The sequence below is a fragment of the Dipodomys merriami genome, unplaced genomic scaffold (assembly GCF_024711535.1).
Source record: "Dipodomys merriami isolate MVZ:Mamm:240054 unplaced genomic scaffold, mDipMer1.0.p SCAF_34, whole genome shotgun sequence".
NCBI lineage: Eukaryota > Metazoa > Chordata > Mammalia > Rodentia > Heteromyidae > Dipodomys > Dipodomys merriami.
In genome coordinates, this window is record NW_027204937.1 from 3,007,138 (window position 1) to 3,033,537 (window position 26,400).

At 39.4% G+C, this 26,400-nt stretch overlaps 1 protein-coding gene and 1 long non-coding RNA gene across 5 annotated transcripts in view; both read right to left on the reverse strand.

The window, feature by feature from the left end:
• Positions 1-26,400, reverse strand: part of Dab1 (DAB adaptor protein 1) — a 1,106,968-nt gene that overhangs the window by 416,704 nt on the left and 663,864 nt on the right. The window lies entirely within an intron of this gene.
• LOC138803232 (uncharacterized) lies at positions 21,720-24,333 on the reverse strand. Its single transcript, XR_011364915.1, has 2 exons — positions 24,238-24,333; positions 21,720-21,989 (listed from the first exon to the last, which is right to left on the reverse strand). It is a non-coding gene; the product is annotated as an uncharacterized lncRNA (long non-coding RNA).

The window sequence follows — 26,400 nt, forward strand, 5'->3', positions numbered from 1 at the left end:
GTTAATACCTGTCTATTGAAACAGGGAATTACATTATGATCCTTTGGTATTATTACATGTGACTAAATCTGGACAATCTGGTTGTAGCTGGATGAATCCAGAAAATCTTTTAGTAGAGTACCCAGCTGCAGCTCCATTCTAATTTTCCCACATCCATTTAAGCTAATAAAATAGAGATGAGACAGAGTCTTTACTATCTTCTTTAGAATCCATTGTTCTGAATAACCACATCTGATTTCATTTTTACTAAGTCTCTATTTTTATCATCCATATGTTCATTTATCCAGAAACTTTCCTCAGCATCTTTCATGTGAAGTTTGTACTGCCAGAGGCACTAGGGATAGAAGAATGGAAGATTGATTCTGTTTTAAAATAACTCACACAATAATGGGAGGGAAAGATAAATAAATGCTTTTGCAAAATAGTGTCTTTGGTATTGTAACATGGAAAGCTGCTACATGCTGTACAATTCTTTCATCCTTTCTAGGCCCTGGTGACTCAAGTCTATAATCTTGGCTATGTAGAGGCTGAGATCTGAGAATCATGCTTTGACACCAGCCAGATCAGGAAATCATTTTAGGAGTTTATCTTAAATAAAATACTAAAAACTCCATAAGTGGAGATAAGTAAGACTCAAGTGGCAGTCTTGAGCAAAAGAAACTTAGGGACAGCACCTAGGTCCTTAGTTCAAGCTACAAGAATAGCGCATGTGCGCGCGCGTGCGCGCGCGCGCACACACACACACACACACACACACACACACACACACACACAAATTCTCTCATCCTTGGAGAGAGGTATATAGGGTGGGCAAAAAAATTGCAAGTGTTCATGACACAGAGCCATATGAGTCCACTGAGACAAAGATCATCCCAGAGCCTCTAGTCCACGGGTCCTCTTTGGTGCTAAAAAGGACTCTCTAATATAATTCTTTCTAGTGACATCAGCCACATTGTTAAAGTTCTCAAAGAAGTTCCAGAGAGAGAAATCCTTGTGCTTTCCATGCATTTCCATTGCATTTTTATTTGGCTCTATTTTCACTCTGTTGCTTCCACCATTTATTCCTTCCTTACCTTTTAGCACTAGAGTTGTTCTTTCTTTGGGCTTTCTTTGCAGAGAAGCCAATAAAGATCCGGAGACACAGAGAAGAATATGGCTTGTTGGTTACACAATGTGATACCCAAATCTGATTACACCATGCCCTGATTTAAAGTCACGAACTGGTTTCCTATTGCCTACAGGATAAAAGTGAGATTTTTCTGGGGGGGCGGGGGGTCCGGTCATGGGGCCTGAACTCTGGGCCTGGGCGCTGTCCCTCCGCTCTTCAGCTCCAGGCTAGCACTCTACCACTTGAGCCACAGAGCCACTTCTGGCTTTTTTCTTTTTGCTTATGTGGTGCTGAGGAATCGAACCCAGGGTCTCAGTCATGCAAGGCAAGCGCTCTACCACTGAGCCACCTTCCCAGCCCGAGGTTGTTTTTTTTTTAAAGTCTGTGTTATGGGTTCTCCAGGGTAAATAAGCTTTAGCAAACTCTCTTACCAAGATTCCTCTTGCAGCTGGTAGCCATCATTTAGGAAGAAATACTTAAAGCTGTGGCTAGAGGAGTCATTGAAAGGTTCTTAGTGAAATGATGAAATTTAATTTATATTTTGGGAAATCTTTTTCACATTCCCTGAATGAAGCAACAATGCCGGAAAAATTTATTTGTAAGACAGTGTCCTTCAAAAAAAAAACTCTTCTAGAATGAAGCGTACCCTCAATGAATAGGAATTAAAATGGAGAAAAATGTTTGTATAATCTTTCTCTGTAAACATAGCTGCAAAGGATCCACACTGCATAGACATACTACTGTAAAAATGTGCATTAGTTGTAGAAGACCTCCTTGTGCCATCCAGGAAGCAACCCATTAAGTATTAAAGGATGGCTAGAAATCTTACTAAATCATAAATTTCCAAATAATCTGGTCTTCAGTGAAAATAGCATACAAAGCACATGGGTTAAAGGCTTGGTTCCCAGATAATGATGCTATTTTGGGAGGTGGTAGAAAGTTTAGGAGGTGGAGACTCACTGAAAGAAATAGATAACTAGGGTATGCCTTTGCAAGTCATTTTGTTCCCTTTCTCTCTTTCCCTCTAATTGTTGGTCAATATGAGGTGCGGAGTTCCTATTCCTATGATATTTTTCCTCACCACACACCCAAAACAATGGAATGGAACATCTGAATCCATGAGCCAAAATAAATCCTTCCTCCCTTTAGTAGCTTATGTCAGGTATCTTGTTGCAGATGGGAAATAAATAAACGGTTAATTCTACTTTTCTTCAACTTTTTATGAACATGAGACTTGAATGTAGCTGTTGATTTTCTTTCTTCTTAAAAAGAATTAAAAATTAAAGCAGTTAAAGTAACGGCAAGACTACTCTTTTCTATTAGACATTAAACTAGTTTACATTAAAAACAAATAAATAAGCAAACAAAGAAAAACCATAAAACCCCACTGCCCCAAACAAACAAACAAAAAGCCCAGCCAAGCATTGGTGACTCATGCCCATAATCCTAACTAGTCAGCCTGGGCAGGAAAGTCCATGAGACTCTTATATCCAATTAACTACCAGAAAAGCAGACATGGCTCTGTGACTCAAAGTGCTCGCCTTCAGTGTAAAAGCTCAGGGACAGCGCCCAAGCTGAGTTCAAGCTCCTCTACTGACCAAAAAAGCAAAAACAAAAACCACACACACACACACACACACACACACACACACACACACACACACACACACACACACACACAACCACAAAACCACAACCACAATATGTTGGAGAGAGTTAGAATCAAGATAATTCAATCTGTAACTAATAATATTTGAGTGTTCTATTCTATGTTGGGTATATGATTACCAGATTTCTCTTCTGTGATGAACTTATTAATTCAGTAAGTATGTATTAGCTATCTACTGTGTTAGACAAAAACAGAACAAAGTATTGTGTGGGATATTGCATCTTGCAATTCATTTTGAGACATAATGAAAGTCAGCAGGACGCAATTGAATCTGATTAAAAATAAGCCTTAAGGGGCTGGGAAGGTGGCTCAGTGGTAGAGTGCTTGCCTTGCATGCCTGAGGCCCTGGGTTCGATTCCTCAGCACCACATAAGCAAAAAGAAAAAAGATGGAAGTGGCGCTGTGGCTTAAGTGGTAGAGTGCTAGCCTTGAGCTGAGGGACAGCGCCCAGGCCCAGAGTTCAGGCCCCATGACCAGACCCCTTCTCCCCCCCCCCAAAAAAATGTCTTAAATTATCATTGATTCTTGTGCCAGACGCTTTCCATTTTATTCCAAAAGTTGTTTAAGTCTTCATCATCTCAAAGCTGACCTTCAGGATGTGTGTGTGTGTGTGTGTGTGTGTGTCTGTGTGTGTGTGTGTGTGTGTGTGTGTGTGTGTGTGTGTGCGTGTGTGTGTTTTCAGCTTTTGACCTGAGTTTTCAATTTCTCCCAAACAACACAATTTCAATTTGGTTAAACACATAGTCCCATCTCATCTGGGGTCTTGCAGGTGTCACTGAGTGTCAAGAGAGAAGGGTCAATTCCTTTGCCCACAGTGTTATAATGGGCTATCGCCTAACAGCCTGATAAAAGACCTGACATTTCAAAGGAGAAAAAGGTGTAAATCTAATAAGTACTATGGAACATAAAACATAAGCCAGCATTCAATTCCCTCGGTGATGTTATGAAAACATGTACCTATTAGCCTTGTGCAGTGGTTCGTTTTTGTAATCTTACTTAGGAGGTGGAAATTGGGAGAAACATTGGTTAAGGCCAGTCTGTGTGAAAAAAAAGCTAGTTAAGACTGCTTCTCATCCAATAGAATCTAGGTATGGTGGGACTCACCTGTCATCTGAGCTGTTTAGAATACATACATAGAATTGTGGTCCAGAACAGTTTGGGAAAAAATATACTTCCCAAAGTAAAAAGGATTGGAAGCATGACTCTTATGTTTCAGTGCCTGCCTAGTGATAGTCAAAGTCAAAGCAGAGTACAAACACAATAACCACCACAACCTACATATTATATGTAAATGGTAAAATAAAGAAGTTGATCCCTATTGCCATATCAGGAGAGTTTCTGTTTTTTTATTTTTGTTTTGTTGTTGTTGCAATTTTAGTTTCTTCTTGACTTGATTTTATAAGTGATTTCCAGTAGATACCCTGGAATTCACCAGTGGATAATGTAGATATCTTAAGAAATACATTTCAGGTCTCACCAATATCCAGGAGTCATCTTATTAATGATATTACTGAATTAAGGAACCCTATCTTAGGAAAATAAAACATATTTGGCATCACTTACTACATCTATTATGTTGGTTTTATTAACTCTAGAATTATTAACACTGTTCATAATCATTGGTGACAGATTAGCTACGAAGGTAGTATGAACCCTTTTTTAGTGTGAAAAATCACATTGTTTTAATCACACTAAACTGTTACTGACTGGCGTAGGATACATTTTATAAATAAAGCTCTCAACGGCAAGGGATTATAAAAGAGAGCTACACTCTATTCTAAGGGAATCATAGGAGCAAGAAACAGGGTTGTGAAAGGAGAAAAGTATCTTATTGTGAAAATACTGTACAGAGGGGTTACAATTACATGGGCAAGATAATGAGTGCGTATCTTATCAAGCATTGTTGCCTCCTCCTTTGTTTCCCCATTCCTCCCCCCCCCCCCCCCCCCGCTGCTTACCACCCTGCCCCCACTGGGCCAAAATATATAGTTCATTTTCGACATAACATCTTGTATATCTCATTGGTACCATGGGTCCACCTGTATCCTTATTTAAACAATTTGTTTTTTCCCTTCCCCTCCACAAAAAATACCAATATCAAATACAGTGAAAACAGGGGTTATACCGTGGGGGAGGGACATACAAAGCAACAAAGAAATATCTTATAAATATGTTGGACACAATAGCAAGAAAGAAAAAACATTTGAGCCCTTAACTTGGGGTTCATTTTGCTTAACATCAATTTATCTGACCGTTTCTGCTTGTCTCAGATATACACTAGTTATTGCAAATTAGGGAAATTTTTTTTTTTTTTTGCCGGTTGTGGGGCCTGAACTCTGGGCCTGCGAGCTGTCCCTCAGCTCTTCAGCTCAAGGCTAGCACTCTACCACTTGAGCCACGGCACCTCTCCCAGCCTTTGCTGCTTATGTGCTGCTGAGGAATCGAACCCAGGGCTTCATGCATGCAAGGCAAGCACTTTACCACTGAGCCACCTTCCCAGCCCCCTCTTTACAATACTTTTATGCTAAAAAGAAAAAATAAGTTTGAAATTATAGTTCTGGATTTTCATTTGGTCTGTACTATGTCACTGCGTAACTTGAAAAAAGGAACGTAAGTTCTTAAGTCTTGCAGGGCGAATTAACTTGTTTGTAAGAAGGGGTAACAAATTCTGCCTTATGCCCTGAGACTTATCAAGAAGATAGCATTGACAAAATGATATACAAATATAAAGGTGGGGGCTGCTATTGCACTATGGTGAATACCCCAAATTTATCTTTCAACTATGGATGAACGCAATATTAGGGAGCTGATTAAAAATTAATTGCAGATGCATATGGCTTCTTTGTTGGTCCAATTATAAATTATAATATCTAATTCCTAAAACAGCAAAATTTATTTACTTGAAATCGTAATTTTAAATTATATGAACAAATGATTCCTTTATATTCTTCAAAAGAATCAGCACATATTGGCAGGTGCTGGTGACTCATACCTGTAATCATAATTATTCAAGAGGCTGAGATCTGAGGATTGTGGTTCAAAACCAGTTTGGGTAGAAAAGTCTAGAGATTCTTATTTACCATTAACCAAGAAGCCAGAAATGGAAGTATGGTAGTAGAGTGCCAGCCTTGAGTGAAAGTATGAGGCCCTAAATTCAAGCTCCAGTACCAGGAAAAACAAAGGTTAAGTATCTCAGAACTTAATGTACTTGATAGGATAGGCTGCTTTCCGGTGTCCAGTCATCTCTCAGTCAACATGTGCAATCCATACTTCAAGTACTATCACATAATGCTTTCAAAACAGTTACTTTTTCCAGAGAACAGCTGTTTCTTGATCCACATTAGCCATAACAAGCTATGAAACTCTGACTATCTCCTCTCCCAGTCATCTTCTTGTCTCCTCTTTGCCTTGGGATGGTTGGGCTTATCTTCTCCCAAGATTCTCCCAGGACCACTAGCTCCCAGACACAACCTTGCACTTGTCCTACTTCAGTTACTTTCTCTACTTGCCCTCCTCTTCTTTCTTGCTGAGAGGTTAATTTACTGAGGCTCAAAGAATTTAAGCTTCTGCCCCCAGACACCTGGTGAAAGGTGAAACACTAAGATTTTAAACTTCGGTTTCTAAGACACCAAAACACGTATTCGTTCTTTGACTACATCCTGCTGATTTATAGAGAATCTGATTTCTCCATAGTGAGAATCTTTAATAGTAGGAAAGACCTGGGTTATAGTATTCTATTAAAAAAATTACCTATGTTAAAAGATGTTTTGTGATGTGTAGGACAAAGAGAGCTATTTAAATTGAAATCATTTTCCTAGTATCCCAGATCTCTAAATCTCATGCACATTAAGTTTGAATTAACACTAACAAGGGTCTAACAGCTTTGATGCTGTGTTCTTAGATAATTAAATTCTTAGAAAATCATTCCACATTTGAGGGAGAAGCGAAGGACACAGAGAGTTCAGTCTTAATTCAAAGTCACTTACACATTGTTACCTGCTGTTTCTTGGCCTTCACGGAAACAGCAGGAAGGATCTGATATTAAAAAATGAGGTTTTGTCCCTTTTTGGTGGGGGGGAGGGGAGGAAAATCCCTGTAGGGGAGGGGAAGGACTTTCACTTGAAACTCTTCCTATGCTATCTCTGGCCTTAAGATTTCCTCATATACAGAAAACCCAGTCCCTTCTTTGTCTGGAGACTGAAATTCCTACCTAAATTTTCCTGGGGCTAAGGTTCGTTCCTATAATATTCCTTCACAAACTCTCCCTACTTTTATTCATAAAGGAGCTTAACAGTTTACAAAGCCCTGTACCATTCATTATTGTACACAAGACTCAGAGCTACTGGCAGAAGTCTGATAGTATATTTTTCTAGAACATCCTTCTAAAGGAGACTGAATGGCTGTTCACAGACCTCCTGGCAAGGCAGTATTCAACTAGGGTTAAACATCTTAAACTATTGCTTGACTCCAAGACTTAGTGCCACAAAATAAACCTTGCTGCATCTAGGAAGTAAGTCAACTTGGAATATTGACTCACAATAACCATTCTCAGAAGAGATGAATAAATCCACAGGATTCTAGAACTAGCTGGCAGGTCTTTGTGTTTGAGAATATCCACATTATTAATGGCTTGGTATTTATTTAAATTTGAAGAAGATGAAATAGGCTCAGACAGATGGAATAACTTTTTCTATGAGTCACCCACTGACTACATAGAGAAAATACATCAATGTTTTGTTTTGCCCCAGTGACAGACCTGCAGCCAAGATATATCAGACACCAAAGTAGAGTGGTTGTTTCTTGAGCTCAGTTGTCCTCACTTCATATCATACTCAGTGCCTGGAGGGTCCTGTGGGTGCTGATTCTTTTCTCTCCATAGTCTTTCTTCAAATGCTACCTTACTCTTGGGTATCAAGATTCATCTTCTGCTTTCTTGATACTTGCCAGAGATCTTATTACTTTAGATGACTTTGCATAGCTCTGCTCTGCTCTGATATGTGGAAGTTTAGAGGGGAGCATCAGAAAGTAATTGTACTTTTGTTAGGGGTTAGGCACCATCTTATAACCAATAACGCTCACTAGGGGATGACTTTTCCAATAGGTGGAGTAGCAAATATTATCTCTATTTTCCATAAGAGAAATCAGAGACTTAGATGATTTATAGCTCTTTGTCAAGGATGTGTAGCTTGGAAGTTGCATTTCCGGACTGGGATGTACAACCGGGGCTTCAGGTTCTGTGCTTCTATTGTACAATGTCCATGGATAACGATAATCTCAGTATTCACTCAGTGCTTGCTTTGGCCAATATAAATGTCTTTATAAATATTGTCAATGTCTTAATACATTAGATGATCACAGAAACTCTCTAGTATTCCATTTTGTGGATGAGGAACCTGTGGTACAGAGGGAACAACTCACTATGCCAAAGTCACACAGAGAAAAATGTGCAGAGCTAGGAATTAAACTCAGACAGTCTAGCTTCAGAGTCTGCATGCTTAATCACAAATAAAACAAGGAAGATATCAAGGCAGGCAGCTACAGGGGATATTGGGATGATCCTGATTGCCCACACGCCCTTTTCTCATTTATTAACCAATGATAAAATGTCAACACTGAAGCCTCTGTCTGGTTTTCTAGTCCTTGAGTCACCTCGGAGCCATTGTGATGAAATAACAGAGATAAACAACTTCAGAGAACACTTGTTGCAGATCACTGTTTTAGAGGTCTCAGTCTATGGCCGGCCAACTCCAGTATTTTAGGCCCAAGGCAAAGCAAAACTTGATGGTGGGGTGTGCATGGTAGAGGAAAGGTGTTTACTTCATGACAGCCAGGAAAGTGGGGCCGAGGGAGGGCAGGGACAAGCAATGCTCTTTAAAGGTATACCCAGAGTGGCCTACTTTCTCCAAAAAGGCCATCCCTTCTAAGATTGTTCATTCAGTTATAAACTAATCCACTGATAAAGGTGAGACCCTTATAATCTAATCACCTCTCACTAGCACCAACTATCTGGGGACCAAGCTTTTAACACATGAGCCCTTGGGAAAATTCCACATCCAAATCCTAATATAACTGAAGCAGGAGGAGAGGAGGTGTTATGACTTGTGGATTCATCTTTTACATCGGAAAGGAAGAGATAATTCAGCCAGTGAACCTAAGGATTCCAAACAAGACCATTAGAAATACCTGGTTTCTGACATTCTTATACCCACTCAGCACAGTTGTTATCATTCATCCAGAAAGTAAAAAAACATTTGCAGTACTCCCAAAGTTGTTATGGAGAAAGCAGATTTCAAAATTTACTGTGAATAGCTCCCAATCTGATGCTCCTCTGTGATAGTTTGGCTGCTCTATAGACAGACACAGACATTTCCTGATGTCAAAATCTTCTCTGTTTCCCTAAACTCTCTCCTCTGAAAGAAGCATCATTTTCCTAGATAGAAAGACTTTAAGTCTGTAATTGAACCAGACTTTCAAAATGCCAGGATGCTCTGTCTTAGCAAACAGAATGTGAGGAACACTTCAAGCATTTCCTGAATGTTTGCTTTTGAAATGCCTTTACTGTGAAGCCTCTAATTCAATTACTCCCAGCTACAATATCATGGCAACATCTCAGGAACTTATATAGCCAGTTACTGTTACTATAAGAAATCAGAATAGCTTCTTCTCTGGTTGGAAAAGGACTATCAGTTTCCAGAAATAGGAAGGGAGGAGCTCAAGAGGGAGTGAGTTTCCTGATTCTCCAGAATTTTCTCAACACCCTGCTCAGCAAACTCTACTCTTTCTACAGATGAGGAAATGGAGATGTAGAAAAGTTAAGCTACCCACTGAGAGTTGCCCAGCTATAAATGTTACAACTATATCTTCCGGGCTGCATTATTCTTCTCCATTACTTCACCAGCCACACTCTCCCTTGAACTAGCTTATTTGACTTGATATGTCCATAGTTACAGAGTTACAACACATAGAAATGTGGGCAAGGTCACATTTATGTAGCCACCATTTTGATATCATCCTGTTTCTTTCAGACTCTTATTTATCCACTGCTCCAGGCTCCGTTTGGTATCATATCAACAGCTCATTGCATTTGTAAAGGAAATATAGAAGTTAAAAGACATTGCAATTAGCATCTTGTGAATAGAGGTCATAGCCTGCATACTCTATGCAACAGAATGTGAATTGGATAAACCTGAAAAGAAGGGAAAAGAAAAGAAGGAGGGTAGAGAAGAAGGAAAGAAAACAATGAAAGAAGCAAGGGGAAAGCGGAGAGAAAGAAAGAAGCAAATATCATGGATGCAAACTGATGGAATGTAGGGGTTCATTATACAAGAAGGAGATAGAGAGAAACTATACAAATACAGACATGGGCAGTCAAGAATCTTATTGTCTAGGAGATGAATGTTATGTCTGTGAATATTTATTATCATTTTATAGGGTGCATTCTCTTAATAAATGAGAAAGTGTCCCAATTATTTTTCTATTCCAAAATTTGCATTCAGTTCCATCACTTGAATTATAAGCAAGGAGAAGATTTAACCATATAAACAATTTCTATATTTATGTCTTAGAAAACCTACTGAAATACTTTTAAATAAAACTCCAGGCAACATTCCTGGTCAATAAGCCATGAAAAACAGCTACTCTGGTTAGTTGATGAGTCATCCATGGGTTCATATTTTGGAGCTACGAGAAGCTTCATGCTGTTTCACTGAAACATGTCCCCCAGTCTCTTATCAGAAAGCATGAGGCAGTTCAATGGGTTTCCTGACACAAAAGAAGAAAGTCAAAGAATGGAATGAACCCCTTGAACCACAATCCCAACTTTGTAATCTAATTTTTTGAGTCTTCAGTATGTTCTTAATAAAAATGTAACCAAGAAAAGGATAATGACAGAAATCAATTTTCTCATTTAATCAGCTTCTTTGTTAATTCAACCATAAATTATGTGCCAGAAGAGTCTAATCACATTGTGTATGAATCTTGCATAATTTGCATTAATTACAACCTAAGATGTAAGTGCATTATGTGGTATTGTATGTATTTTTAGTTTATCTCATAAAACTGTTATAGCTGCTTATGGTAGACATGACTTCTTTATCTTTCCATATGCATAAAATAAAAAGAAAATAAAACACCACTGATTCATTTAGGAAATGGAATCTTTTAGAAGATAATCTCTTTAACTCTGCTGGTTGAAGCAGCTTCTCTGATTCCTGTGTAAGTAGTTTTCTCTATCTAATCCTACTTGAAGCCTGTAGAATGCCAATGGGCCAGTTGCTTGGCTCACCATGAACCGTCACTGAAGATTGGTTTTGCTCTGTCTTCTGTTCCTCAGGTTCTCAGATGAACAACTGAGTATGGTTCCTATTCTTTCCATCTTAACATCACAAAGCCACATCCCAGCATTCTTGGAAGTGGAATTATTATGGGGAATAAAGTCTCTACAAGCTAAAATGATAAGTTGTTGAATGTGATATCTACCTAAGTGGGAGAAAAAAATACACTCTGGCCAAAAGCCATAGAATATAATTTTCTGTTCATTCTTTCATTAACTTAACAAACTTTTACTGTATGCCCAGGAGGCAATTGAAATGAAACTAAGGAAAAGAGAGAATAAATTCTGAAGACTGTGGAAAATTTTTCCACTATAAAAGCTCTAGAAGAAATTATTTTGGTTGTTTATGTGGCATCTTTAATGTATGCACAAAGGCATGATCTTCATCATGCTACAGCCAAAAGTCTCAAAAGACAGGACGGAAGAAGGTCACTAAAAAGTAATAGTGAAATGCAAGTCCATACTGGGAGGTAGTAGAGATCAGAATAGATGTTGAGAAAAATGTGATTTGTAATAGAGAAAAATGTGGAATACTTCCAGAGGGACACAGAAGGAGAAGAAAAGAGTTCAAGATAATGATAAAGAAGGAGATGAAGATGAGAGAGAATGGCGGAAGGCGTGGCATTGATTGAGATGAATTATACTCATAATCTGGTGTGGTGAATTGAAGCTGCTTTGTATAACTACTTAAAGGAAAATAAATAAATAAATACATACATCCATAAATAATTGATGGAAGACAATAAACAACCATCTCATCTAAAAATCCTAAAACTTCCCAAGGAGCCAGTGAGAGCCACTGAAATAGAAGCAATGATCCAAGACATAATTCAAATTAACTTGGCTGGGAGAAAAACAAAAAGCAAAATAACTACCAAATGGAGCCTACAAATTAAAAAGTCAGGATAAACTCTAACTCATAAGAGGTATTCTAGCACTGCCAGAAGCCAACAATCCAAAGTTTGGACAATGATGTATACAATATAAAAATCATGTTGGGAATATAGCAAACAAAATATTGAAACTAGTTTACCTCATGGGTTTAATTGAAATTAAATGATGTATGATGTGCTTTTATGACATCATCATAATATAGAAAATATTCTATAAAATCAAATAATCCAAAAAGTGGAGCAGGGTTCAGACTCATAGAAGAATGATATATGTATACAATGTAAAACCAAAAGCAATAGGTGTAAGCTAGAAAGCAAGCCAAATTCTCAAAATGGGTTGTCACTAAGCAGTATAATTATAATGCAGTATAATTATAATATTACACTTACTCAAGGACCTCAAATTTATATAAAGATAATTACTTTTATAAGGAAATATACAATTCAAAATGTTTTCATGGAAAACCTTAAACCAAAAAAACACTTCCTTTTGATGAGATTATTTTTTGCAAATAGCTCAGGAGCCAATAACCAAAGAAAACTCCTTACTGTTATATTCTGTTAACAAATCTATAAATGGGTTTTATACTGTGATATAGTTTACATTCAATTTTGAATTCTGTATTCTCCATTTAATTTCATTTCAAAAAAGTACTTGAATATTTCTACTTGGAATTTTATGATGACAAAACATCCTGTAATAAATATGCTATAATTTGTATAACTATTCCCCATACTGGGGGCGGGAGGGCGGGGGATTTAGGTGTTTGCAGTTTGTCACAATGCCACATGTCACAAGTTTTTACTCAGAGCCCTTTTCTTTGCCTATGCAATTTCCTTGGGATATTTTCCAAAATTGTACTTTTTGTACATGAGAGTATCCATAAACTCTTTATGCTCTGGAGTATGTGCTGTTAGATCATCCTACAAAATATATGGAGATTATGTAATCTTAACATTCATTAATAGAAATCAAATGAACCCGAAAGCAAGTCCCACCGGATTTCTTGGGCACTAAGCTAGCAGTGACCTTGGATATCACCCTTCTAGTGCAACTCTGATTTTGTGGATCAGGAAACCAAAAGCCTAGAACTGTCAACACCTCCAGGACCCAAGGCAAATTATGTCACGTGGAACAAAGATTGAACTTACATCTTGGGTCCTCTGGGTCTTGTTTTTGTGCATGCCACCCGGCCAACAGAGCCTTTCTCTGCCTTCTCATTCCTCTTCCTGGAGTTCATTGTTGAAGTCAGCAGAAAAGTGCAACTTGCTTCAGCATTTGATCAAGTCTTGGCTCAGCTGTGAGTCAGTCTTGCCATATTGCTCAATCTTTCTTGCTCTAGCTTTTCTGATGTGTAAAGACAGAGACCCTGATTCTATGCTCACCTTGCTGGGTTTCTGGGAGGACAATGGATAATATTTGTGGGGCTACCAACATCTTTGTGAGGCATGGGAAAAGACACAATCCCTGGGAAACAAGGTTAGGGGAAGACAATACCTTTCTTTGTGCTACTTTAGAAGTGGTGCTCTTTCCACCAAGGGATGTAGCTATGCAGGAAAAAGAGTCTGGCAAGACTGACACAGGCTGAGTGTCAGCTCTTACTTACATTTGTGTTTGGGAACGGTGTGCTGGGGAAAACCTGCCCCACTGTATAGTCAGATCCAATCCACTCAGCCATTATTCCTATCCTCATTTTGAGGGGGTGGGAATGAGAAGAACTTTTCCATGAAACATTCACCCCATCTGTCTTATCCTCACTACAGTGAAAAGACCTCCTTGGCAAGTAAGAGTTAAAGAGAGGCCTGAATCCCACTGCGGCCAGGGCTGTCAAGGCCAAATGTGAGTTCCGACCTTCATTAATTCAAGCTTTGTACTTTTGCTGTGGGACTGTTGTCTGCCTGCTGCATCTGCTCTTGCTAATTTGGCCTGTTTGGGTAACAAAGCTCCCAGTGATCATCTAAACCTCATTTGATGCACCTGTGAACAATTCATTATATTAATATAACAGCAGGGGTGGAGCAGAGACACTAATAAATAGTCTTTAGCTGCCAAGACTCCTTGTCATAGCCACAGAGGGGCCTTCCTCTCTGTAGTTGCGTCCCCCACCACAAACACACATACAGGTCACACAGGGGAAGGGCCTGCACACCCAGGGGTGGCGTATCTTAAGTGGCCAGTTGCTCCAGCTAGCTGGAGTAAAGCATATCCATGCATTGTCTTTCCCTAAGCTCTGCAGAATTTTCACCTTATGTGACTTAAAACAATTGTTTGTTGGTGGAGATGGACTACATGCATTGCTCACTAAGGTAGCAGCACAGCATGGCGTTTGGTACCTTTCCTCATGGCGGACTCTCCATTTATCAAAGTGGATCTGCACCACAGACACAGACAAGGCCATTGGTCAGTGTCTCTATTTTGTTGACTCTCAGCACTTCTGCACTGGCCTAATGTTGGATAGGTTTTCCCTTTTCCATCACTTTAGAAGACACAGGCATACAATTGGGGATATTCTGTTTTTATGCCTCTTCAAACCTATGGGTTGTTTTCTCCTCCCCCTCTACCAACACAAACTTGCTCATCTTCAAACTAACATACGCAGCTCTGGAAACTCGAAGCAATCCACCAAGACTCCAGTATATACAGCCTCTTTTCATTCATCCTACCTCTAATCTGTGACCTCTGATGGTCTCTCAAGCCCCATCTTACACTTATAGTTCATATTCTAGGAGGAAAAGGAAATTGAAGTCTCTGAAAGGTTTTGTACTCTGCCTTGCCCATGACGCTTTGCCCAGGCTATGCCCTCTGTAAGAATGACCCCAAACGACTTGATTTTCCTCGTTATCTACTGCTCATCCTTTCATAATGTGCGCAAGTCTGAACGAATTAGGCCTTCTCCATGCTCAGGGCATGTACCTTTATCATTGTTCCAATTTTCTTCTATCAAATTATCTGTGATGGTTCTGTACCCCTCTCCAACAATGTGAGCTCCAGGGAGGAAGATACTGGTCTTAGTAATCTTCATATATTTAGTGGATGAATGAAACGATGCAGGCGGTTTTGCTAGATGTGGTAAGAGTGGAAAGGAAAAACCAGCATCTTGCACAGTGTAAATGTGAAAAGCATTGGCCTAATATTAGACTTCCCTATCCATTATTAGCGGTGCAAATTCCTGATGTTGTTTCACCTCTGTGGCCTTGCTTTTGTTTCTTTTTTTTTTTTTATTGTGAAAATACTGCACAGAGGGATTACAATTACATGGGCAAGATAGTGAGTACATTTCTTATCAAGGATTGCAGCCTCCTCCTTTGTTTACCCTTCCCATCCCTTCCCATCCTCCCTCCCCCAACCCAATCCTCCCCCCTCCACAAGTTGTAAAGTTCGTTTTTGACATGACAACTTGTACTTTTCTCATTGTTGCAACATTGCTTTTGTTTCTTAAAGGCAAGAAGAATGTAGAGTGAATGAGTAGTTTTTAATTTTTTTTTAAAGACCAGAGCCTCTATTGGGATGAAGGGTATCCACAAGGAGTTTGGATAAAACAGAACTTCAATATCTCTTTTCCTCAAATTCAGCTTCATTTGAGCAATAAGTTTTATCTTTTTAATCACTGGTCTAAAAAAAATAACTACCAGCTAGTACAACCTACCAGTTGCCTGTGTGAATTCACTAATTTCCTTCTACACATAATTTTATGTGTATCATTGCTGTTTTTAAGATGAAAAAAGCAATAACAACAACAAAGCACAGTGAAATAATATAACACACACACTTGGACACATAGCTGAAGGGTGATAGCACTAAGATTTGAACTAAGGGGTTTCCCAGGCCTAAAGTCTAGGGATTTTAATATTGGATCTGAAGGTTGAGACACAAATAAAACATTACTATATTTGCAAACAAGTATTCCCAAAGCACTAGGCTAGTGATGCAAACAGTGTGTGACCTCAGGACAGAAGTCAGAGGAGACTGCTACCACGCTGAAGAAGCTTATTCATGGAGATGAAACTAGAGTAGAAGCCTCGGAGAATCGGGGGATACAGATCAATGGAGTTGTGGAGGAATATAGAAAAGAGAATACTGCATAATATTATACTTACTGTATGTTTCCACCAAACAAAGCATCATTCTCTCTCGTGATATGTAGTCAAGCTGGTGTGCCAGCTACAACACTGATCAACTGTCACCTTGGACAGCTCTCATGAATTTGTTGGGCCTCAGTCTCCACAAAGTGAAGATTGCAGCCTGTGTTTGGGATGAAGTGCAAAGGTACCAAGATTATTGCCATTTTTGGCTTTATTTAAAATACTTTTTTTTTTTTTTGGTCCAGTCGTGGGGCCTGAACTCTGGGCCTGGGTGCTGTCCCTCAGCTCTTCAGCTCAAGGCTAGCGCTCTACCACTTGAGCCACAGTGCCACTTCTGGCTTTTTTCTTTTTGCTTATGTGGTGCTGGGGAATCAAACCTTGCAAGGCAAGCGCTCTACCACTGAGCCACTTTCCCAGCCCCAAAATACTTTTTTATTAAGTGAAGTAAGTCAGGCCCAAAGAAACATAGGTCCCATGGTTTCCCTTATTTGCAATAACTAATATATGTCTGAGGCAAGCAGAAATGGTCAGATAAGTTGATGTTAGGCGAAATGAACCCCAAGATACAGACTCAAATGTTTTTTCTTTCTTGCTATTGTTTCTAACATATTTACAAGATATTTCTTTGTTGCTTTGTATGCCCCTCCCCCATGGTATAACCCCTGTTTTCACTGTATTTGATGTTGGTGTAATTTGTGGAGGGGAAGGGAAAAAACAAATTGTTTAAACGGGAATACAGGTGGACCCATTGTAACAATGGGATGTACAAGACGTTATGTCGAAAAACGAACTTTACAACTTTGGCGTGGAGGGAGGGGATGGGAAGGGATGGGAAGGGGAAACAAAGGAGGAGGCAACAATGCTTGATAAGAAATGTATTCATTACCTTGCCCATGTAATTGTAACCCTTCTGTATGGTATTTTCACAATAAGTTAATAAATTAAAATAAATAAAATAAAATAAAATCTTTTTTGAAAAGCATCCTGATTGCAAATAAAACAATAGTGACATATAATTCTTTAAATAACAGCATAATAAGGGTTTATATTTTATGAGTCTTAGATTGGTACTATCATGTAGCACAGTCTATTCTGCATATTTGGCCTCAAGGGGGAATAAAGATACTTGACACTGTGACTTTATTATCTGAAGAAAGGGGGAATCTGTTTGGGATGGGTATATTTTAATATCCCACCTTGCATAAATCAGTGACTAAATTCTTTGAATTTTCTGCACTTCTTATTCCATATAAATCTTAGTGGGCTCTGGCACCAGTGACTAAGTTCTCTGAGAACTGAGTTTTGCATTCAAAATCCATCAAGACAGGACAGTCTCTGATAGGCTAATCTCTTCAATTAACCAGCAAAAGATTGGGTGGGGTGTGAGACTCAAGTATTGGAGCCTCCAGCAAAAATGCTAAGAGACCATTTCCAGGCCCTAAGTTCATGTCCCGGTATTGGCACACGTGTATAAAAAATAAAAATAGCCGGGAAAGTGGCTCAGTGGTAGAGTGCTTGCCTTGCATGCATGAGGCCATGGGTTCAATTCCTCAGCACCACATAAACAGAAAAAAATAAATAAAAATAAAAACCTGTCAGGATTTGACTTTTCCTATATTTTTCATTCATTCACGAAACATTTATTGAGGGACTACTTTGTCCTAGACACTATATTTTGTGAGTAGCCTTAGAAACAAGTCATTTCACTTGAGTAAAGACCTGATTTATAATACAAAGCCTGTCCAATATAGCCCTATATGAGTCAAATACCTACTTTTGTATACATAAATGAGCTTTTCTTCCACAATGCAGGCTATATTCCAGTAGGAAAGGAAGCGTGGCATACAACATTGGGAGAAAACAACTGAAAGGTAAGTCATACTGATCTTGACCTTTTCATAGATTTTTCAATAAGTGCATGAATAATGGGCAACATTTTCTGAGTCCTTTTTAATAAACACTGAACTAAAGGTTTTACATCAACTACCTGATTGATCTTTGCAACATGATCATACAATTTTTTTTTGTAAATTATCATTGCATTTTGGAGATGAGCAAACATCTCTCATTTGGAGATCAGAAAAGATCTTTTTCACTTTTGGACTGTTTTGGTATACTTGCTCTGTTTTCTTTTTTTTTTTTTTAAATCTTAGAAACTTGCACTTGCTGGACAAGAGCTTCCCCACTTGATCCATACCTCCAGTGCTTTTTATTTTAATTTATTTTCCAGATGGGGTCTTGTGCTTTTTTCCCAGCTGGTATACCAGACAGTGATCCTCCTATCTCTGCCTCAATAGGATTTGAGATTACAGGTATAACTGCATTGAAAGCCTGAGCAAATTTTATGTCTGTTCTCACTGATCCATTCTTCACTCTTCTCCTCCATTGCCTAGAAAACTAAGTCCTACTTTCCCTTTCCCTTTTACTTATATTTAAAAAAAAACCCACCACTTTCTGAAAATAGCTATTTTTGATGTATTACTCCACCTCTCATTGCACATGTGCTCTGCAATCTTGGCTTATCATCATGTGTTGGATTTATTTAGACACTTTCTTTTCTTCTCCTCTATTAGACCAAATCTCTATGAGAACCATCCTGCATTGTTTGTTTCATTCATTAGTATATTCTAAAAGCCCAACTAAGGGTTCAGAAGAGTTCAGTACATATTTCTGAAATGAAAGATGGGAGAAATATATTAAATAGTTCAAAAAGCCATCAAATTCAAAAGATCTCCAAGCACTTAATAAGAATTCCACCCCCGCACCTGGGGTCTTATCATCCTGTGTCCACAGATGGGAGGACAGTCAATTGGTGAATTGCACCAGTTATCTTAGGCAAGTTGACATTTGTTGTACTGCAGGGAATTTCTCTTAGCACAATATTTCCTGGGAGGAGCAGGTAAATATTGAGACAAGATACACATCAAGATTTTTTTTTTCTTTCGTGTGAACCACTGGTACAATAATCAATTCCAGAGATAACAAAGGCATTTGTTAACAGCTCCATCTCCTTTTTCAAAGCTCAGTTCTCAGCCTGGCAACGTTACAAAGCTCAAGAAAAGAAGTGTTGTTAGCAGATGCCAACCACTTGTCAGAGGAAAAAAATCGGAAAGGCATAGTGCAATACCTCAGCTTTTTTACATACAGATAGGCTATCTGTCCTCGGCTTCATCAAAATTTCTCAAGGAGCAGCTGTAGAAATGGAAAGTGAGGGTTTTACAAGCAGATTAAATAAGAAAAAAAATTCAACCTAGTAAGAAAACCTCCTTGTACTGTTCCCTAGTTTTAGGTGTGTTTTTCTAAGACAGGGATACAGTTTCCCCTTCTCAGTTTGCTGCACACTAAACATTTTAGTATTCTTAGTATATTTTGGCCACTGGACTTTAAGTGTAAGACCTTTGCTTTCCTCACTTGGAATCTTTGCCTACCTGAGTAGTGCAGATAATGTAAATTGGATCCATTGTGTATTTACTGAGCAAATGAATGAGCATTGTGAATGAATAGCAGGGAGAAGATGAATGAAATTAATGCAGCCCCTACTCAAAAGAACTCAGTATAATATTCTTGCATGGATCTTTTATTATATACTGTTGGAACTTGCCTGGGTAGATAGATTAATATACTGCAAACCCCTTTAGAAAAGTTGGTGTCAGGCTGGATGGTAGATTTTTATTCTTATTTTGTTTTGTGCCAAATCCATGTTTGTAGGAATCCCAATTTTTTCCCACATCTATCGAGTTTATCAACAAAAACTTAATACTTGTGTAATTAGGAAGGATGATGAATGGTTGGATCTGCCCTTGTCTTACCTTTCCTTTGCCAACCTCTGAAATAACAGTGAAAACATATTGAATGAAGTAATCAGGTTGACACAAGGCCACTTGTATAAATGGAAGGATGATGGATGGATGGATGGATGGATGAATAGATGGATGGATGGATTTGCCTTTGTCTTACCTTCCCTTTGTCAACCTCTGAAAGAACAGTGAAAACATATTGAATGAAAAAATCAGGTTGACACACACATAGCACACTTTGTATCTTCTGCAGGTTTGAGGGCTCTTGATCCAGTAGGAATAGAGCTCCTTTTTCATTCAGTAGCTTCATTGAGTCTTAGTGGGGTTTTTATCCCCCAGATGGAATCACTCTGCTAAGATCTCTTCTTGGAAGCTGATGGAACACTGTCTAAGCCTTACCTAAATGTTCTCTTTATCTCTAGGAAACCAAGATCATGAAGACTGCTTAAGGAGCAAGCTCAGCCATTTGTCCCTGCCCTGACATCCTGATTGCACTGCCTACCTTCAGAGCCACCATCAAGAAATCTGACTCAACAGTCATCCACAATCCATGAATTGTGGCTATACTAAGCTGGAAAAGAGTATATTTCAGCCTTTCCTTATCTGTTCAGACCATTCAACTATCTTATATAGCGAGCAGATTGGAGTTTGCAATTTCAGTAGCCATAATCAAAGAAATAGGATTCATTTCTTCAATGTCTACTGACTAGTCTCTCTTCTTCAGTGTCATGTAGTTTTTCCATCCCCTATATATTCTCTCTCTCTCTCTCTCTCTGCCTAACTTTGTTTCTCTTATTGGTTAGAAAACTTTGGAGGAAAAAAAATCTTAATTCAAATGATAGTTTTGTCATTAGGTATGAGACTATGGGAAAGGGAACTAAAACTTCTGAGAATTTTCTGAGCACATCTATAATGTGAGTAAATTAATGTCCATAAATGAGAACTGAAAAAAAGATCAGATGTTGAATGTAGTTAATGAATCTAAACATATATGTATGAGTTTCCAATTGATGTATAACATTATTATAAGCCATTTTAAAATAATACTCATTGCTAGGCACTGGTGCCTTATACCCATAATCCTATCTAATCAGGAGGCTGAGATCTGAGGACTCTGGTTTGAAGCCAGTCTGTGCAGAAAAAAAATGTCTATTAAATTAACCATCAAAAAAGCTCGAGGTGAAGTAGAGGTATGGCTCAAGTGGTAGAGTGCCAGGCTTGAGTGAACAGCTAAGGGACAATGCCTCGACCTTAAGATTAAGCCTCAGGAGCAACACTAAACAAACAAACAAACAAAACCCATTTATTATCTCATAGTTGTGAAATTTAGAGGTATGAGTAAACTGGACTGACTGGGTTTTCTGTTCATAGTCTCATAAGACCCAAGTCAAGGTTTCAGGTAGGCTTAGCTGAGTTCTTTTCTGAAGGCTCAAGGGAAGAATTCACTTCAAAACTCATTCAGATCTTTGGAAGAACCGAGTCCAATGCAACTGTTCAATTAAGATCCTGCCTCCTCCCCAGTGTCAGTTATGGACTGCCTATGAACACTTGTATCACCTCCTTCTCACATAATCCTTTCCATGTTTAAGCCAGCACTCATTTGGGTAGACTCCTTGTCTGTCACACTGGCGATCTCCAACTTTTTTTTCTGTTACAAGTAGAAAAATCTCAGCCTTCAAAGGGCTCATGTGATTAGATTAGACCCATTCAGAAAAATCTTCTTTTGTTACTTTATATTATGTAACCATCAGAGAGATAATTCATCCTAGTTACAGGTCTACCCACATTCAAATGGGAAGGAAGTTATTCAAACAAATAACATACATGGGATTCCAACTTAATGAGGTAAGAGACTCATCTTGGAGTCTTATATTGGGGCTTGAATTCAGGGGCTTATGATCTTATTCAGATACTTCTCTCATGGCTGTTGCTCTGCCACTTGAATCATGTCTCCACTTCCAAATGTTTGCTTATTAATTGTAGTTAAGAGTTTCAAGGATTTTTCTTTCCCATCTGGCTTGGAACTGTGATCCCCAGATCTCAGCCTCTTCAGTGGCTAGGATATCAATAGGTGTGAACCACCAATGCCTGGATCTTCTCAAGAGTCCTTTAAAAAAATGAGATTTTTATTTCTATTACAGGCCTTCTAAAATCAACTTCTGTAAAAAGTAGGTTCTAAGAATTCATATATTAAAATTTTTCCTCAAATAATCTGAATGTCAGTAGTCTTCGAATCTAGTGTGACATCATTATGTTAGTGTACTCAAAAAGCTTTTACAGAGCCCCTCCCCCCAGCCCTGCCATCTCCCCAGCTCACAGCTTGGTGGCCCATCACCCATGATGCACTGGCTCCCTGGCTGAATGTAGCTACAGCTAGAATACCCTAGGCCCACAGATCTTGGGACTTCTAGGCCCCAGCCTGGCTGCTGTCTGATCAATCTGAAGCTGCTAGCATTCAGGCAGCCATGAGCATGTGGATCTAAGAGCAAGTGCAACATTGCCTTGCCTAGAAGGGCAAGGCTTAAGTTGTTGGCTTTGAACCATGATCCTCAGATCTCAGAGCTACAGGAGCCTGGCTTTTAGAGATCTTTTATCCACACTGGTGAAACCTCTAAGAGTCTGGATTCATTCACTGATCTGGGAGGTCACTGGAACCACTCCAGTCCTGGTGCTGCTGCAACTGGGCAGCAGGATAACTTCTCCCTGGACAGGGAACCTGGGTCCCATCTCTGGGACCTGGGTGGACCTAGGATCTCTGACTACCCTCTGGTTGTTGGAAACACATAAACTTCCAGTGTTGAAATGAGACACTCAAGAAATTAGCCCTCTGGTGTCAGAAAAAATAGACACACTGAGAAAGGAGATCTGGTCAAGGCAATTTGCTTCTATGCAAAAGAATGTATAGCCACTCTACCCCCAGTTAAACAGATACACCAGGGTTGCCTAGTTGGTTTTTCTCTCTAACACAAGGAGTGGTACTGTCTTTCCTTTACAATAGGAGTCGGGCTCGCATGCTGTGAGGTTATCGGGGGACAATTTAAGGAAGCTAGACAGCATCTGCCAGAGGAAAAAGTTCCCACTCATGATGGAGGATGGGGTGGGGTGTGTTCTTTTAACCCTGTTGGTAAGGACTCATACCTTTAACATGGCTGGCTGGTTACAAAAAACATAGCTGACAGTTACAGTTTGAAGTCAAGAAACAAATACTGCTAGGAAATATAAGTACAAAATGGTGACTGGTTACAAGATGGAGACATTTCAATTTGATAGAAAAGCCTACTTTTTGGTCACAATTACAACAGGAAAAAAACATTGCAAATGCTCTCTAGCTCAAGGATTATGCAACTTCATTTCACAAAGCTTAGGAGAGAGTAATCTTGTCCAGTAAACACCCATAACCAGAGAAAGAAGACCAGGACTGAGATCTTATTGTAGGCAAAATACTTATAGATTGCTTATTGTATTTTCTGGTTTACACTCAAAACTGCACTAGGCATTACTAGAAGTAAGGAAAACTAGTGAACTGTCTAGGCCTGCCCAATATGATAGTAATAATGCATCATATGTGGTTAGTAAGCTTTTAAAATGGGGTTAGTACACAGGTCTACTGGGGGAAAATCATGAAGAGAGCTGAGATGGTTGGGCTGCAGTTGGGCTGAGGTGGGTGGGACTGAGGAGCACAACCATACTGTATATTCGAAGCCTCCTGCCAACTTATCAGCTCTGATTGAGTCCTAGAGTGGAATCCTAAGAGAAAGGCTCATTGGAGCCAGTGCCCTGTCTTGTGGGATTAGAACACCCTAGGGGTGGAAGAGGAGCAGTATCTAGGATGGTGATCTAAGATGAAATCTAGGTGGAAGGACAGATATACTACCAGGACCAGAAGCTTTCCAGGAATGAGTTAGAGAGTTGTGGAAAAAATGTAGGGGACATGAAAAATGGAAAGGCCAAGTTGTGATATGAGAAAAGGGACTGTAAAGTGATGTAGGAGTTCTGTCACCTGACACTCTTTTACCACTTGAGCTCTTGGGTCTGATCCCTTCACCCTGGTTGTAAGAATCTACAACACATGAGGGGCTAGGGAAGTGGTCCGAGAGTGACTTCTCAGGATCACACAGTGGTGTGATGGAGATCATGGTCTTAAATAGTCTCCACTATAGCTGGGAGGACACCATGAGCTAGAACTGGTGCTGACCTGCCCCCCATGTGGGGAGGGTAAAAGGAAGAGGAGCTACAAGAACAGCTCTCATTTTATGACTCCACCCATTCTGCCTGGATCATAAGGACCTGGCCATATCCCTTTCATTCATGTTTCTCTCTGACCAATAGGACACAAGAATTGAGGCCATGCCTACGTTCGTTGCTGCCTGGTACTACTGGCATTCCCTCTTCTCTGTCATACCACTAGCAGCAGTTGAAGGAAGTAGAGCTGTTGAATGTTGTTTGTGAGAATCAAGGTGATCTGGGAGATTCTGTAGGAAGTTGACATCATCAATGATTGTGAGAATAGAGGCAATTATGACCTTCCCTACCTTCCCTATCCCTGTCCTGGGATGGGATATTCAAACAAACAAGGAAAACAAAAGTAAAACAAAATACAATAGCTATAGGCAATGAACTATTGCAAGAATTCCTTCAGAGGTATTGTCCTGGTGGACTCACCACAGTCAATAAAAAGAAGAAAACTAAAAGGAGAGATAACTTTTATTTTGGCTTTCTAAGAATTACACCATTCAAGATCTCCCTTGAATCTACCATTTTTCAGTTAATACATTTGTCTACACTTGCATACCACAACTTATGAGTTTGTAAGCTAAATCTAGCTTCCACATAAAAGGAAATATACAGATCCTTTGTCCCTCTGAACCTGACATATCTTACTTAAGATGTTTTTCCAAGTCTTTCCATTTCTTCACAGTATCATTCTTTTTAATGCATGAGTAAAATTACATTAGATATTTGTACCATGTTTTCTTCATCCATTTGTCCATTGAGGGAGAAAATAAAACAGGAAGTATGTACTCAAAAGTGAAGGGTGAAGTCAAGAAGAAAGGGGTGTATAAATGAGAAGAGGGGGAAATACAAACAAGAACCCAATGTATATCCTAAAAAATAAGAAGAGTGAGGGAAATGGTAGGTAGAGGAAGGATGAATGAAAATAGAGGATGACATTTGAGCAAGATATATTTTATTCCTAAACTGCTTTGTTAAATGACAACTCCTTTGTTCAACTACTTAAAGATAATAATTTTTTAAAACTGAAATAAGAAAAATGAGGGAAGGGGTTGGTTTGGGAGAGATTGGTGAGAATGTTGAAAGGGGTGACATTAATCACTATATATTGTATTCATAAACTGCTTTGTTAAATGGCAACTTTTTAGTACAACTACTTAAAGATAGTAATTTTAAAAAGATAAGCTTAAAAAAGTTCATCCTCAAAAAGCAATAGGAAGCCTTGAAGTATATCAAATCTTAAACAATACTTTGTTCGGTTAATAAAGACAACTTGATTTGAAAGAAAGATAAAGGGTGTGGTAACCTCAAGACCAATATCACTGGGAATTATAAATCAATCAAAGTGCAACCAAATACCACACTGACCCTCAGCCTCCAGCTGTGTCCTTCCCTGACAGCGTCCTCCCCCCTGACACTGGAATCAGTAACATGTCAGAAGTCCTACTTCTGCAATTTTCTCATTAATCTCTACTGCAAGATAGTAACCAACACTTACAAGTAATGGAAGAGCAGGCCCGGTTGGAGAGGTTGCTGGAGGTTAGTGACAAACTTAAGGTTGGAGAGAGAAAACATTGCAGAGGTCCTGATGGTGGACAGCTCCACAAAGAAGGACAAGGTCAAACAGCTCTTGAAGCAGATGAGCCAACTGAGAGAGGAGGAAGAGCAACAGCTGGGCAGGATTTTGAATTAGAGACCCATCTGGGGGAACGGAGAAGGCAGTTGACAAGCTGCCACCTCTGCAGCCTCCTGCAGGGCCATCTGAGACCAAGTTGCAGGCTGAGGCCTGCCATTTGCAGAATGAGCTACAGAACCTGGAGGAACAATTTTACACCCCAAAGCAGGAAATCTAGAACCTTTGTCTCCAGAACCTGGGTTGGCAGGAACTGCTGTGGTGATTACAGCAGCAGGCCAAGGTATGGAAACAACAAGCTCTGGATGGGCACAAGATGCTCCAGACAATGGAAACAGAACAAGAGACCATGAGATGCAGTCTTGCACAACTGAGAGCTAAAGGATCCACTGGCCCAGTTATAGGATGCCTTCCACAGGCTGAGTGGTGAGAAGCAGGCGATCATGAGCTCATTGCACTAAGAGCAGTAGGTAAAGAACAAACCAAAGATGAAGCTGAGAGCTAAAGGAGTTAGGAGAACCCTCAAAATGTCTGTGTTAAAGAGCCAAATGTCTCAGAATTTTCAGGAGCTGCATGATCAGGCCCAGCTGCAGGAACCCCAAGCCACCTGTGAATAGCACATGGCCTCCAATCAGCAGCTAGCCTCAGAGAA